Source organism: Rhyacophila brunnea, unplaced genomic scaffold, assembly GCF_057557595.1.
Source record: "Rhyacophila brunnea isolate RB1 unplaced genomic scaffold, BYU_Rbru_1.0 scaffold_13, whole genome shotgun sequence".
Lineage (NCBI taxonomy): Eukaryota > Metazoa > Arthropoda > Insecta > Trichoptera > Rhyacophilidae > Rhyacophila > Rhyacophila brunnea.
Genome location: NW_028232785.1, coordinates 24,293,322 through 24,311,347, shown reverse-complemented (window position 1 = coordinate 24,311,347; position 18,026 = coordinate 24,293,322).

The following is an 18,026-nucleotide window of genomic DNA, read 5'->3' as shown; positions in this document are numbered from 1 at the left end:
GATGATTCGTCCATATTAATGTCACTGATATAACGTCAAATTACCTTCAAGCCAAGTACTACCAATTTGCATGCATGGACGCAAATGTAATCCGTTGTTTAGCAACGTCACTAGTGTGACGTCATATGCGTCATGGCGTCCATATAATAGCCAACTTATAAAATTTGACTCCCCGATCATTATTTTTTTTTAAGTGTAAATATGTGTAAAGTGTGCAAACGGTACCATATACATTGAATTAAATAAATAATTATAATGAACATAAAAAAAATTATCTGTTATATTATCACATTTATTTTATAATTATAATCACGAAAGGATAAAGTATTCCCAGCAAACATTTCCATAATATGGCAACACTTTTTGCCGAAACACATCTTGACGTTTCGTGTTCATAATACCATAAGTGCGCGGCACGGAAGCAGTGCGGGCGACTCAAACGTAATATAGCATGCCTTCGAGATGTCCGCGAGGATGCGCGTCTTGTTTTGGCGCGGGCAAGATCATACATGCGGTGGGCTCTTCACATACTAAGCGCATGACGACTGAAGGCCGGTCCGGACCGCGCGAGTGATTTAGTGAATTAGTAACTGAAAAGTGTCCGAACACAGTTCATTAGTGAGTGACGCGTCAAAATGAACAGAGCGTCGGGAGCGACGGATATTTCAAAACGGACACCATTCGCGCGACACGAGAGTGCTGCGGTCGGTCGTTACTTCAAAAATAATTCAAATGACACTATGCAAAAACGGCGTTGTTAAATTAAATCGATTTATGCTCCAAATTCCTATTGATGAATACTAATTTACATAGGATACCTACCTATTATATTTTTGTGGTTACATAAATTTTTGTATGCTTACCTATGTTTTTTTGTAGTTTGTTTAGGTAATAAATAGGTACTTTATGCACAATATAAAAACCACACCAGACATATATCGAGCCGCAAAAGAAATGTCTTGCACATTCCAAAATGTAGAAATATTTTTTTAACAATCCCCTTATCTAATACATCAGGTGAAAGATCGTTTTCATTTTTAAAGCGTGTAAAAAAATATTTGAGAAGTACCTACTACGGGAGAAGAAAGATTTAATAGTATGGCCATTTTGTATTTAGAGCAAGAAATTTTAAACCGAATGGTCACTGCCAAAATAATTGACGAATTTGCAAGAAATAAAGCAAGACGAAAATTTATTTAAAACATGTTTTTTTTTAATTTTATTTCTACTACCTCTGTTATATTTTATGTTAATAAATTAATGAGACTTTTTTTTAACTTGAATTTGGGGGCCCCGAAATTTTTACCGCTCAGAACATCCGCTTGACTTGATCCGCCCCTGATTTTATGCTCCATTTTCCTTACTGACTATAAAATATAAACAGAATGATAAATGAATAATTATAAATTATAATAATTATAAATTATAATTATTCTAATGAACACTAGGATAATGTGTACCTACCTACCTACGTCTTTACCTACTTAAAATAACAACAAGTTTTCTGTGAAATATTTCCATTGTTTATCAAAGTTTTAATCAACAAATTATCCACACTACCTACCGACATGACATAATATCCTTCACACTGAGTGTACAATGTACCTAAACGGAATAATAAATTAATATAATAATTATTTATATAATATATATAATAATTATAAGATAATGTGTACCTCTTTACCTATCCTCAATAACAACAAACTTTCTGTGAAATATTGCCATTTATCTACGGATCTATCAACACACGTTCGCGACTTTTTGTCGCATTGAAGTATAATAATATAAGTTATATTTTTTCGAGTAATAATCTTTGTTTCAACCCTGTGCCATTCCTACGGCAGTCGACAACTAATGCACTCGCCTGTTCAGACTTGTTTTGTGGCTTGTTTAGTATATAGTGAAAGGTGGTGGGGATCGCTACTCGCCCGAAATAATAGAATAAAATGGATCGGATTGACTAACCATTTTACTAAACTACTCGACTAAATTTGTCTGTTCAGACACGGTTTTTTACCAAATCACTCGCTACTTTACTAAATCACTGGCACAGTCCGAACAAGCCATAATGAACGGGCGCCAACGCGGGAAACCAGCGAGTAGCGGGTGTCTTAAACCATCATGAGCTTGCCGCGCGCGTCTGGTGCATTCATGGTATTATCTTCGCAAAGCATAGATAGTGCGAAGTGATGTAAAGTATACGTTTTATAAATTTGCACTTTTTTCTGTTTGTTTTCTTTTAATATATATATATATATATATATAGGTAATAGAAACAAATTATTTTTAGAATATAATATTATTACTTACATCATTTCTTTCCTAGAGCCGGAGTGCAAAGTTACGAAGCTTATACTCTACAGCTACACTACAGGCACGAGTACCATTTCGCCAGTAACGACTGCATTTCAGATACATACTATTTGAATGATACGCCTGCACACGATGCTTAAAATGCGACAGCAGTATGCAACTCGCTACGAAGCTCGCAAAGTCAACATTTTATACGGTTCCTCTGACTGCCGTTTTACCCCGAGTACATTTTCTATGCCCAGGCACTCCGTTAACTCCGTAGTTTCAACTATGTATAACATCTTGGCTAGTAAGTATAACTATTGGCAGGATGTTCGTCTACGGATCACATACCGTGCTGGGGTCGAAATGGAGCGAAATATTTATCCCGTGCTCCGGTTCGTTAAATTTTACATTTTGAGTGCTAATACAGTGACGTCCTATCGAGGAGGCAGGGTATGCGTCACTTAGGGGTGGCATTTTTTTTTAAAGAGAATATATCAACACGAGCTAGCGGCTACTACCTACTTACTTTCAATTTAACAATATCAATACCTTATTAGTTTTCTAATGGATCTCCCCGTATTATTTGTCTATAAGCGTTTACGTGTGTGTATAGCTGGCTTACATCTTGATTTCACATTATAATGAAGTATAATTATATTTATAACAGCCTTAACTAAATCGTACTGAAGTAACACCAAATTCCATATGAAATTAAGGCAAAGTTTACTTTAATCGGGTAATTAATAAGTATATATAGGTATCATTTTAATTTGAAAACACGTCAAAAACATACTTATTGAAAAAAGTTGAATTCGATTTGCCACCTATACCTGCCTTACCTAATTACATTGAAATCAACAAATAGTCACACAAATAAAACGTTCCTCATATTTAGATTTCAATAAGTTGATGCTTGCGGTCGTTGTATGGCACGTAGTGCTATACTGTTGAAACCACATCTCCTTCGGATCAATGTCGTCCAAATTTTCAATACCAAAAAATTATTGACCATGATTCGGTGTCTAACGATCTCCATTGACCGTGACGCTTGCTTCAGCCTCATTTTTGAAGAAATATGATCCGATGCTTTTGCTTAACTTATTAGATCCAAACGCTGGCCACAAACAAATTGAAGTTGCCAGACCCAGTATTCGAACTTGGGTCCCGCGACATTATAGACCGACTCGTACGCCGCTCAGCCATCGTTACATTATTCTGGTGATGGTTAATTATTTAATCAAGAAATATTAATATTAATAATACGGTTGCAGAGTGAACCTACCCTATTCGAAGGCCAATTATCTTGCATTTAAAAAATTTGCGGCGTCTTACTGCGGGCGTGTAGATCTCTTCACATAATTGTTGCTGTCCGTATGAATAGCTTCATTATTTTGTTTTATATACACTAGAATCATTTTTATTTTCATAATTTCCCTGTGCTCTTCTCTCCCCGGTACTTTGCATTAGAAAGTAACTTTAAACTCAGTCAGAGCTCACTTTGAGCGTAGCAACCTTAGTCCTGGGTATCTTCTCCTAGGGCATTCCCGGCCTAAAACTTAACTAGATGCTTCACATCGCCAATTTAGGGTCACTTGATACGCTCGATTAAGACCGGGTGTGGTGCGTGGCGGGCTTTGGTTTGGAGGGATTAACTTTAATATTCACGTGTTGAGTAATTCATGAAATCTGATGCTTTGCCTTCGAAACTATAACACCTTTGTATATAGATAGGCACTAAATATTGTACTTACCATAATTCCATCATAGTTTGTTTAGTGCATTTGATTTTGCATGTTATAATAATATATAAGTGCATATTTTTTACCTACTAGATCATACGGTAACCTTAGTTATTTGATGTGTGTGTTACATCTAAGTAGTTAGTATTATCATTTCTCATCGTCATGTTTACTTTCACTTCTTTACTTAATATTGCCTAAAACTGTTGAAAAAAATAACTTACATGGAATAGTAAGACATAATTTAGAATTTATATAATTGACTTCGATAATTTTGGCTTTCTAGGTTTCTACCAAGGGATTTTTCACAATGCATCACGATACAAATAGGAGTGAACAATCCTCGCCTGATGATATCCAAGATCAAATGATGCAGTACTCAGAAGTGACGATAGACGAACATAACATTAAAGAGGAAGTCTTAAAATCAAAAACTCCGAAGGAACTTCCACTTATTCCGACAAGGGTAATACATTTCTCACCTAATTTGATTTGCAGCATTTGTAACGCAGCTTTGGGTGCGGAAAGGCTTTAAAGTCACAAAATGATTCGCATGTATGGGGAATGGGACGATTTGGCACCGCGAACTGGCCTCCGCCGATTGGCCTCCGGTGATTGGCCGCCGGTACAATCGGACACCGGCCCAATTGGACGCCGACCCAATTCGACGCCGACCCAATTGGCCTCCGGGAGGATTGGACGCCGCACAGTTGAATTAAATGCGCAAAGGAATAGACGTACGTAACGATTTGTTGGAGTAAATAAGCAAGTCAGTTTAATATGCTTCTATCTTCTCAGTAGTTGTACCTTATACATTTCGCGCTTGACACATTTTTAATATAGATTGAGAATAATTATTACGCCTTATGATGTTTATTAAAAGAAAATAATTCTTCCCTCGTTAAAACTTAAAGATGTGCATAATCAATTAATTTATTGTCTATACATGGGTACTTATTTATATTTACAACAAATATTAAAAATAATGTTAGATGTTAGAATGAAAATAACATTATATTTCAGCGTTTTATCGACATAATATTGTAATAAAGCTTAAACATATTGTATATTATTATGCATAAATGCGTATTTTAAAATAGTATGAAATTACAAACAAAATATTAAGTAAGTTATCCGCTAAGTATAAATGTTTCAGTAGTTTGATTGATAAACTACTTAGGTACTGGGTGCCGGACGAAATCCCGAAGGCCGAAATCCCGAATGCTGAAATCCCGAATGGCCGAAATCCCGAAAAATAAAAAAATACAAACATCAATAATTGCGCAATTTTTGTAAGAGAGACAAATCCCATTTTTGCGGAAAATGGGTTTTTCCGATTGCGCAATTTTGTTCAGGAGAGACCATTTTGTAGAACGAATGGATTTTGTGTCTCTTGCAAAAATTGCGCAATTCACGATTGCGCAATTATTGGTGTTTGTGTTTTACATTTTTTTATATTTCCACAAAAAATGGGTTTTGTGTCTCTTGCGAAAATTGCGCAATTATGTATGTTTGTATTTTTTTTATTTTTCGGGATTCCGGCCATTCGGGATTTCAGCGTTCGAGATTTCGGTATTCGGGATTTCGGCTTTCGGGATTTCAGCATTCGGGATTTCGGCCTTCGGGATTTCAGCCTTCGGGATTTCGTCCGGCACCCAGTACCTAAGTGGTTTATCAATCAAACTACTGAAACATTTATACTTAGCAGATTACTTACTTAATATTTTGTTTGTAATTTCATACTATCTTAAAATACGCATTTATGCATAATAATATACAATATGTTTAAGCTTTATTGTAATATTATGTCGATAAAACGCTGAAATATAATGTTATTTTCATTCTAACATCTAAGATTATTTTTAATATTTGTTGTAAATATAAATAAGTACCCATGTATAGACAATAAATTAAATGATTATGCACATCTTTAAGTTTTAGCGACGGAAGAATTATTTTCTTTTAATAAACATCATACGGCATAATAATTATTCTCAATCTATATTAAAAATGTGTCAAGCGCGAAATGTATACGGTACAACTACTGAGAAGATAGAAGCATATTAAACAAATCGTAACGTACGTCTATTCCTTTGCGCATTTAATTCAACTGTGCGGCGTCCAATCCTCCCGGATGCCAATTGGGTCGGCGTCGAATTGGGTCGGCGTCCAATTGGGCCGGCGTCCGATTGTACCGGCGGCCAATTACCGGAGGCCAATCGGCGGAGGCCAGTTCGCGGTGCCAAATCGTCCTAGACCCGCATGTATGTGATTGCTGATCACCAACATAGAAAATCTGAATTCCTTGAAATTTTATTTATGTATAACATCCTCGCAAACAGTAATCCTTAGTGTATTTGAGTTTTAAAACTAACGTAGTTTGGTAAGCACTTAGCGTGTACTGTTAGACAGTCTACAGTGCCTAACATTTCAAAATGATTTGTGGCATATGGCCACCGCGGCTGTTCTTGATGACGCGCATTCTGGACACCATTTTTTCGAGCACTGCTGGCCGTATATTCCAAATAGCACGAACAGCATTGGCTTTCGAAGCGTCAATTATGTATGACGATCAACGTATACCAACGACCTTACCTAGCTACATAGTAAATATTCCATGTTTGTCAAATCGCACGACTTTGGAGGCAAATTGACAGGTTTATTATCATGAAATAAACTTATTGCCAAATTTTGATTACAACATGTCGATGGTTACGGTCGTTGTATAACACATAGATTCATCCTGTAGATACTACATCTTGCCCGGATCAACGCCATCAATATTTGAAACAGCAGCAAATATCATTGATCATTCATTGTCCAGTGCCTAATGGTCTCCATTGACCGTAACGATCTCATTTTTTAATAAATTAGGTTCGATGATTCCACCAGCATGTAACAAGCCAGTGCGTTTATTTTTATGTGACGGAGTCTGTAGGGCCTCACCTAGATTGGATTCCATACGCGCCAATTTTGTTTTTTAACTAATATGTTTAGCGCAAAATGAGCGTCATCGCTTAAGTCAAAGATTATTTTGATAGTTTGGAATCGCCGTTCGATCATCAGTCTATTCATGGTTTTCCCGTCTAAATACTGATCATAAATGTCGAAAAGTATGCGCAGTATCACAGCTCGGTTTGACAGTAAACCCTTTCGTAATATCTATCTAAGCAAAAAAAACAGTAGTGAAATCCTAACAGAAAGGTATGTAGGAATAGGCAGGAGTGCTTTTGGACGCCTAAATAATGTCTTCAAAAGTGACGTTCCACTGTGCCTAAAGCGCAAAGTTTTCAACTAGTATGTGCTTCCCGTAATCACATATGCTTGTGAAACATGGACCATAAGTAAAAGAGAGATCCAGAAACTAAGAGTTGCACAACGTGATACGGAGAGGTGCATGCTGGCCATAACGCGAAAGGACAAAAAGAGGAATGAGTGGATAAGGGAACATACAAGGGTTAGCGATGTGATAGAGTTCATTAAAAGCCTCAAAAGGAGATAAGCTGGACACATAGCTCGAAGAAGAGACTATCGTTGGACAAATTTAGTCATCCAGTGGTATGAAAGAGGTACAAAACGTCCACAAGGTAGACGCAGAGGCCGCTGAATCGATGAAATGATAAAGTTCTGCGGAAGTACGTGGCATAGCAACACACAAGACTGAGAGAAGTGGAAGCAGCTTAAAGAGATTTTCATCTTGCAGTGGATATATTCAGGCTGATGATGATGATATTATGACAACTGGATATAATGACAATCAACACAAGTAATACCAGTTCGCTCAGCGCGAAATGAATTGTAAATTAAGTTAATAAATAGATATATAATAATATAGCTAAAAACAAAAAAAGAATCTTCAAAGCTAGTGGACCGATGAAATAAATAAAACAAATATTTAAAATGAAACAATTCGAGTTGGCTCTCGCCATGATGGCCGCAGGGTAGGAACAATAAATTAATTAACGTATGTCATCTTGCAAGCCGCACAAGAAGACTTCTTCAAGGACGTCTGACTTCTCTGAAGGTCGGTGAGAGAGTGAGAACGTCTGACTTCTACAAAAGATCGGTTCCAAGAGGCTTTCTTCCTACAGAAACAACGCTTTTAAACAACTTTCGCGACGGATAGTGAAACAGCACCCCCTAATCTCTCACTCCGGTGCTCGCGGTCCAACTCGCCGCAAGGTGTTGCCAAATAGCGGTTATGTTTAATATTTAAAACATATCGAGTGTAGCTATGTGCAGTCGTTAAAGATTCATCTTTAAAGTGAGATATTTATTCTTGTTCCACTTTTTGAATGCAATATGAATTTTTAGTGTGGATAGGCTAATTTTTGAATTTATCTTCAAACTCGAGGTTTTAATATCAAACAATGTTATCCAAAGATAGTTGTTATTTATTTTAAATAACGCTATTTTACATTCTCGACATAGTATTCGGAAAATTTTATGTCAGGCTTTTCTAATTTCTTCTTAAATGGTCAGTAAAGTTTAACGTTGACATCTCCTTTGTTTAGTTTCTAGAAACTAAAAAAAACGTTTCTTGGCTCTCCCGTAAAGTTGCACTTTTGTAGATAGTGTTGTTTGACATTAAGACCTTTAACTATTCATTGTTAAACGACCAATAATTTATAGGTGAAAGAAAGTGCAGTGGGCAAGCCAAATCTTATTCACTTATTCGCAAATTAATAATAGTGATATTTAATAATCAATTCCAAATTCACGAAATATTGAAACGAACAGTAAAAGTTTCTACTGGGTATAGTAATTTTGTGTTTCGCTAACAAATAGCAATTCCCACACCATACCACATTCTATCCAACGCAGAGTAATAACATTTGTCACTATTCTATTAAATCATGTGGAATTCTGAAATATGAAATATTTAAATATTTTCTATGATCGACGTTGCTTAATGAAATTTTATTATAAATTGTAGTTTCGCCTTTAAGCATGGCAGGCATTGTGCACACTCTCAAACGGCACACTAAATAGTGACACGATATAATTGTTCTCGATCATGGTGCAAGACTGTTTCACTGTACATACGTAATTCTGTTGATCATAATTTTTCTTTCGAAATAAATAAAGTAAAGATGCAGAGTAAACCTATCATATTCACTACAGTCAATTACTTTGCCCAGTATGGAGTATTCTATTAGAAACTCTAATGATTTACTACATAATAATAAGTATATATCAAGAATTTTACCAATATTGTATCATAGGCTGTACTGCGTAGTACATTTGCTGTCGGTATTACATAATATTATAGGTGTACTATTTTTGTATTTAATACCTAGGTACTATTATCATTTCTTAACTTCATTATGCTGACACTGCGTTATTATTAAATAAAGTCTAAATGAGTTGAACAGCAAAAGCGTCGGAAAAAAACAAATTGAATAATATTATAACTCCTAATTATTGTTAATATTGATATAGAATGTTATGATTTTCTAGGTTTCTACCAAGGGTTTATTCACGATGCATAACGATACAGAGGAGAGTCAACAATACTCAGAGGATGGAATCCTTGATAGAATGATACAGTACTCAGAAGTGACGATAGATGAACAAAACATTAAGCAAGAAGTCTTAGAAACTCCGAAGGAACTTCGACTTATTCTGAGAAGAGTAATTTATTTCTCACGTAATTTTATTTGCTGCATTTGTAACGCAATTTTTGGAAGCGGGAGTGCTCTAAACATTCACAAAAAGGTTCACATGGACGTGATTAAAGATCAAAATAAAAGCACTGTATTCTTGCGGCATGGTTATGATAGAGCACATAAAACGACACATACTGGTAAAAAACCTCATAAATGCAACGTCTGTTCATATACAAGCTCGCACCGTGGTCATCTCAAAAGACATGAATTGACACACACTGGTGAAAAACCTTATGAATGCAATGTATGTTCATATAAATGCTCGACATTAAGTCGTATTAAAGAACATGAAATGACACATACAGGTGAAAAACCTTACAAATGTAATGTATGTTCATATAGATGCTTGCATTTTGTTAGTCTAAAGAATCATCAAATGACTCATACTGGTGAAAAACCTTACAAATGTAATATATGTCCACATAGATGCTCGCAACTTGGTGATCTTAAAAAACATAAAATGACACATACACGTGAAAAACCTTATAAATGCAATGTGTGTTCATATAGATGCTCGCAACTTAGTGATCTTAAGAAACATGAAATGACACATACTGATGAAAAACCTTACAAATGCAGTGTATGTTCATTTAAATGCTCGACATCCAGTAGTCTTAAAAAACATAAAATGATACATACTGGTGAAAAACCTTATAAATGCAGTGTATGTTCATATAGATGCTCGAGATCTAGTTATCTCAAAAGACATAAAATGACACATACTGGTGAAAAACCCTTTAATTGCAATGTATGTTCATATAAATGCTCGTCATCTCGTTATCTTAAAACACATAAAATGACACATACTGGGGAAAAACCTTATACATGCAGTGCATGTTCATATAGATGCTCGACATCTAGTAATTATAAACGACATGAAATGACACATACTGGTAAAAAACCTTATACGTGCAGTGTATGTTCATATAGTTGCACAACATCTAGTCGTCTTAGAGTACATAAAATGACACATACTAGTGAAAAACCTTATACGTGCAGTGTATGTTCATATAGTTGCACAACATCTAGTCGTCTTAGAGTACATAAAATGACACATACTAGTGAAAAACCTTATAAATGCAATAAATGTTCATATGGATGCTCGACATCTAGTATTCTTAAAGAACATAAAATGAAACATACTAGTGTATAACCTTCTAAATATAACGTATGTTCGTATAGATGCTCGCTAACTTATTATCCATTATTTTATATTGATGTTGTATCGTTTATGAAGACGTACCACTTACGCAGTCTGTCAAACATCATGTTATTAGAATTGGCCACTGGTATTTATGTGTCAAGTTAGTATTTGTGGCATAGCATCTCAAATATACTAGGTTTAGGTACCTACATTGTATGGCTGGAAACTTTGCTTCCAATATGCTTATAAGTACTTATACGAATTTTAATATTGGTCAAAATTAGATGAAGGCTAATGTAATAACATTAAAAATATATATTAATTATTATTATTTTAGGCATCTAAAGTGTTGTGCTGACGATTGTTTTAAGTTATATAGGTAACTACAAAATCGTTTGCTATTTATTGGCTTTTATATTAAGGGCCAGAATGATTCTATCAAATTTTGTTGTAGTTGCAAAAGGGTGACTATAAATTTTCATATATCTTAACTTACGGGCTAGAAATTTCTGTCTCGAAGTCGATCTGATCATGTCTGCATGAATCCGCCCAATGATAATTCAGGCCTCATGGCCTTGGATCCTCGAAGGATGCCATGCTTTAGGCAATTACAGTGTGTTTGAGCCCTTAGCTATATTATGGTGTACATTTTCATTTATTGCTAGACTGACATTATGTTTTATTAGTCTACATAATATATAGTTCATTTCTGTTAGCAATTTTCATTTCGGTCGTCTTTCTTTGCGTAATAAGTTTATTTAAAAATAGTTTTTATTATTTAAATATGTAGTTGTGGGCACTGGCGGCCAGTGATTTTTTGGGTTATAATTTTTGAGGGTGCGCTGGAAACTTCCATATTGAAAAATGAAATCAATTCGGCGTTGTTTTTGATTTGACAAAACGTTATTAACATTTGGGAAATTACCTGTATATTTTATATTTTTAATAAAACATGATGCGAGTTACTTAAATCTTTATTGGATTAGTTTTAAGAAACGATTGTATCTCTTATAGTAGATAAATACCTCTTACTTTTAACGGAAGCCATCTTATTCAATATAAATACATTGGGTACCTTTAACAATTTGTACACTGTATGAATAATAATTATTATGAAACTGCACTTTGTGAAATAATATTAAGATTTATTAGCGTATCACTAGAATTCATGAATTAATAATTTTCTATATTATAAATAACCGACATCATTTCGCGTTTAGTCAACACACGGGATAATGAAATATTATTTTTCCTGAAATGCGGTAGGTAGCAAAATTATTTTTATCTTCACTGATTTAAATTGGAGTACACATAAATCAAAATATCTTACCGACGTTGTATTTCTTACCGATTTTAAATTTAGAAAATAATGAATTCTATTGTTTTTAGTTTTACAGACATATTACATACGAGATTGCTAAATATGATACTAAACATAATTTGACCGTGAACAGTAAGCTATAGCGTCTATAACAACAAACCATAATTCAAATCTGTAATTGCTCTCTACTCAAACCAATATGATCTCATTTTACCCGGTCGGCGCACAATATTCTGGAACTTACGCAATGCGAAAACTATTAGCACGTTTCAAGTTGTTTTTCAATGGTTTTAGTTCATACTAAGCTTTGGGTTTATTTTAAGTAAACAAAATATATTGCCGGGGCGCAAATGATTTCAGTGAGGATGACGTATACGGTGCATAGTGACTGTATTATCGCCTATTGACAATATGGGCACATTGGTTTATGGTTTGCATTTCAATAAGTGAGCGATAATTTTAAAAACCTATGAAGAAAAAATATGATCCACTATGTTGAACGATGTTTCATAGCAATGCAAGCAGTGCAGTGCACTTGTATGATGTTAGACTAGCCGCCGCTGGTTGTGGGTACTCCTATGAATATGACTATATAAGTATTATATTTCTATATTATTATTATACTATTGTCGAATATTGTTGTATTGACATTGACAGTATCATTTAAGTATGTACCTGTATTTTTTGTTATTTTTTTTGTATACCTAATCATTGAATACCTACTTTGTATTTTACCTGTTTTATCTGACCCATTGTCAAATATATCATTTTGTTTTCTGAATGAATAAATACAATTTTTATAATCAAATATTTTTTTATTCAAACTAATTTTTCGCAAGAATTAAGATTGTAACATTATTTTTATTGAAAATACATAATTTGAAAACAACTGAGTGTATTTGTGTTATTGATTATAATGTATTCATGGAAACTTTGCTGGCTGCAATAACTTTTTATTATTATATTTTAAATTTCTGTAATAAATATGTAACTGTTTGTTTTCCTTAATAAATAAATCAATAGAAAAATCTTTTTTGAAAAAAATACGACACCCAGCAGGTGCGAGCCTGCGTCTTTCGGGATCCGCGCCCACGTGCATTGACTACTTAGCCATAGGAATCTTATCTAATTGCGATGTATTTTAACTAATGGTCCTTACAATACTCTTTCCCGTCGATTCAATCGCGGAGTCTCGCATTTATCTGAGTACAAGCCCCATATCCAGACATCCTGCACGTTTGAGTCTTTGGATGGACACCTTACCTGCAATTACAACTACGTGTCCTCACGTATGAGTCCTGTTGCATTCAAAAGTAGTTATCGTGGTCTAATGGATTAATGATTATGATCATTACTGTCAGTCTGTCTTAGGGAATCTAATCCCGGGATCTCGGACAATTTTCGACACTTATGAATCCCGGTATTTGTAAACATTTTTTTATCAATAACAATCAATTATTAGTATGTGTACAAAATTATGTCAGTCATGTGTATGAATAGGTCTTTTACCGAAAGTTGAGGCGATCACAGATACGAAAGATTGTGTGTATTGGTGTATTTTTTAAAAATACAGTAGGTATTGTTTTAAAATGTGTTTTTTTTTTGATTCGTTCGATTGTTTTTCCTAAATCAAAACATAGAAACTACTTTTTTAAAAAACGATTTCAAAATTTGAAACACCTGTTTGTAAACAATGCGTCTTTGTGAGTATTCCGGAAGCCTCACAACAGATATATGCAATCGTAAGAGCATCAGAAAAATAATAAATTCGTTCGTTTAACCAGCCAGACGCTAATGACGTTCTGGCATGTGAACGGCGTCTAACCACCAGTGCCACGGACGTGCAGGCAGGCACTTGTTTCTACGCTGAATGTTATCTTTTCTAATTAAATAAATAAATAAAAAACTGTTTGACTTTCATATTATTATCTATAATACAATATTATTTACTCCATTAAACCCATGTATTTCCGAGATTGAACGTACACGATATTAACATTAAATATCTCAAATAGTATAAAGTATTCAAAACATTTTTGACCGATAATATCGATGCTCTTTGTGTAAATAAAAAATGATATTAACTATCGAAAAAATCGCCAATCCCGAGACCAGTCCTGGGATCGTAAATTGGTAATGTCGAAATCCCAGGATCAAAATTTTGGGTCGGGATTGGTTTCCCTAGTCTGTGACATACGCGCACTCATATCGTTTTGTCTATTAAAGCCTAATTACAACAATAGACTCGCAGACCTAACCAGATTCAACGATCGTCTTGAGTAACTTTAAATTCAAGGCCATCCGATATATACAACATGCACATAAAGTAGGTACTAAGAAATTTGCCTGATTTTAAAAACCATGTGAAATTTTCAAATTGTAATTCTTACTCTAGCGCATCTATTCTATACACAAGACGGCTATTAGCCGCTATCGGCGGTTATCGGGGGGTAATTTATCATATGTACGTATTTAGGTATTATAATTATTATTACAATAAGTTTAAAAAGTCAAAACTGTCCATCTCGCTACAAGGGCGGACGTGCTCAGCGCGGGTCAAAATTGAGCTTTTTTCTATTTTAAAAGCATGATCCTGGACATACCTTAAACGTTGTAGATAATCTATTTATGCAATTTTGAAGCCTTATTATCCGTAATATTTATTTTAGATATTTGATGACTGCATAAAGTATTTTTATTACATAAAATAGTATTCTTTTAAACCTCTCGCTCTAATGTTTTATAATATAGTCATATTTCAGTATATAAATGTGCAGTGGTGTTAAGACTTTTCACATTTATTAATTTTTAAACGCATTTAGAAAACCATCAGTTTAAATTATATCGACATTATTATAGTTAAATATTTACGATAAAAAATTATATTCATAATCTCTGTGATCCAAAATTTGACAAGAATTATCTATCTCTTAAATGAACTCTATATCTTATAGATAAGAAGATTATCTACAAAATTTTAAGGTATGTCCAGGATCATGCTTTGAAAATAGAACAAAAGCTCCACTTTAACCTACGCTGAGCATGTCTCCCCTTAAAACATAGCACGTATTGTAATAAATAAAACTAACTTATTGTAATAAATATAATACTTCAACAAAAAAATATGAAAACTACCCTCGATAGCAGCCTTGTGTATAGAATAGATGCGCACAACATGATTTCGAGACCACGATACCATGTAGGTTTTCGGTAATATTTGTAAAATTCGTTCGAAATCTTCGATTTGCCACCCTATGGTAAGTACCACCCTTCGGCAGTTAGTAGGATTGTGTAATTGAATAATTTTAATAAAATCGCAAAAAAGTATTTTTTTTCGGATTTTTAACGCTTCTGAATTTAAATGCCAAGGTGTTTCGCACCCGTAACACCTCCGCTTGGAGCGTCTCTGCACGATTATGACTAAAAAATACAATGGACTCCTAGGAACACGAAAAACTAACCTCAAATGTGCACTTGCCGTCGCATGCACTATCTTGTTTTATGTAACGGCTGGCTTCCATGCTGTTTGGTTGATTAATTATTGTCCCACCATACATATACTGGCCTTCTGCACCAGATTCACTTGTATGTGGTTCGCGTTTTACGTCCATTTTTCGTAATTAGCTAGTAACCAATAAACAGAATGACGTGTTATCCGTGGCATCCTTCCCGTCACACATATTAAATGGACAACTCACTTCATATCGGCGCGCACGAGAAATTGTACATGAAAGTCATTCGCAAATGTATAGGTAGACGTCACGTGACCATAAACGTATCAATTTCCATTATGCGATACAAGCTTAGAGAATTTATAGTAAAATAACCTTTATTGTAATGGTGTATTAGTGTCATTACTCATTACGTTAGAAACAGATTTTATGTTACTTACGACTTCGCGTCAGCGCATCACAGGCGTCTGTCCAATGGTTTTTGTCATTCAATTGCATTGAATAAACATTTAAACAACATCTTAAAATGGCATTTTATCAATAATAAATAATCCTAACACATGAAAAGTGATATCCTATCTTTTTGGAGTGTTTAGTAGATTTTTTTACAATTTTTAACTAGGCACATTGGCATTTTGTAACACAATAATAACGGCGGAGTCGAAACCTGACAGTAAGAAATTTTGTATGGGCAAAACCAGCGGTGTAGCCAGACCGCTTGCAAGCAGAATGTTCATTTGAGCGTAGGATACCGATATTAAAATATGAATTTCGCCATCCGGCAGACCCGACAGAAAGTGAGTGTTATTTTATTTTCCAGATGCTTCGTCCATAAAAATGTCATTGCGTCACGGCTATCACCATCAGTGTTGCCAGTGCTGCCATCTTTGCAAAGTGCAATAATTATAGTACAGAGCCTCCAAAATTATAGTATTTGGGGAAAAAATATAGTACGCGTTGTAATCTGCTGAAAATGTACAGGTTTTTGTTTCTTAGAAAAAAAATAAGAATTTGAGAAACTCCGAGACCCTTTTTATTTAGGTGCCTCTTCCGACCAATAATGTTTACCGAAGAATTCAAGAAATTTAATTTTAACCCAAAGTCAAGGGATTTTTTACGTTTTTCGAGCAGTTTTTTTCCCAAGTTCTCGAAATCTTCTTATATTGCAAAATTATAGTACTTTGCACCAATTTATCGAACGAAAATGTCAAAGTCTTAGTACTTTTAACATATTTTTTCCGATATTCAAAATGATAGTGTTTTGGGCGTACTATACCTGTTTTATATCGTACATAGTACAAGGACCAAAATTATAGTACCAATACTATAATTATAGTATGGTTGGCAACACTGAGTGTTGCTATATTTTTGTCACTCAATTACATTTCAAGAAAATGGAGTTTTTCGACAAAACACTATATTATAGGACGTAATAATATTATGTCAAAGAGTCTGTCCAACCCATTGTTTCGACTTTGATTGTATTAATATTATAATGTAGGTAAGTACCTAATAAATATAAAATATGTAAAAACAAAAAGGATGTATTTTGTTAAATTTATATTTAGTCAAAAGGCCGCACTTGAGACCCTAAATGGACGCCGGTTCGTTATCCCTGATGCCGGCGCTCCATTGGCACGCAAGTCAGACGATTTACAGTCTTCGAATTTTTTTTCGCGTAGAGCACCCCATATCTGCGGACCTTTTAATCCGCAGGCTCGTTAGATTTTAAAAACATGTTTGATATTATTTTACTCTCCTGGTTGCTAGACTTCGTCCGTCGATCACTATACAAATTCGATTTGATATTAATACGTGATCATTCAGACCGAAAAAAAAAATGTAATTGAGTCGCTTAGAATCATAACTCACATTTTGCAATTTTGTCTTTTTTGAGTTAAATATGCCAAGTGATTCTAAATGCATTAATCTATATACAGAAAATAGTTGGGTATCAAAAGTCACTTTAAACTATGTGAAAATCGTTGACAAAGTTCACTGTTGGAGTCAAAACTCACATAATTTAAAGAATAATGTGAGTTTTGACTCCAAGGCCTTTCTAACCAATCAGAGAGCTCTATTCCTCAAAGTGTCATGGCGGATTTCGCATCTCAAAAAGAAGTTGCTGTTTAATTGTGCAGTCATTGGGTTTGATAATTTCGGCGTTGTTTGTTAAAAATTGACTAAAAATAATATAGAATTATTAAATATGGACATAAGTGTATCCACAGTCACAGGTGGAGTTGTAAGAAAGTGAGGAAAGTACATGAAACTGGAAGAAAAATAAAGCCAAGACTGACAGGTCAGTACCAAAATGTCATATTAAATTTCCATTGATAATAACTTGTGTTTTGTCATTGTCATTACTTATACCTTCTGTATAAAATATAAAGTTTAATAATT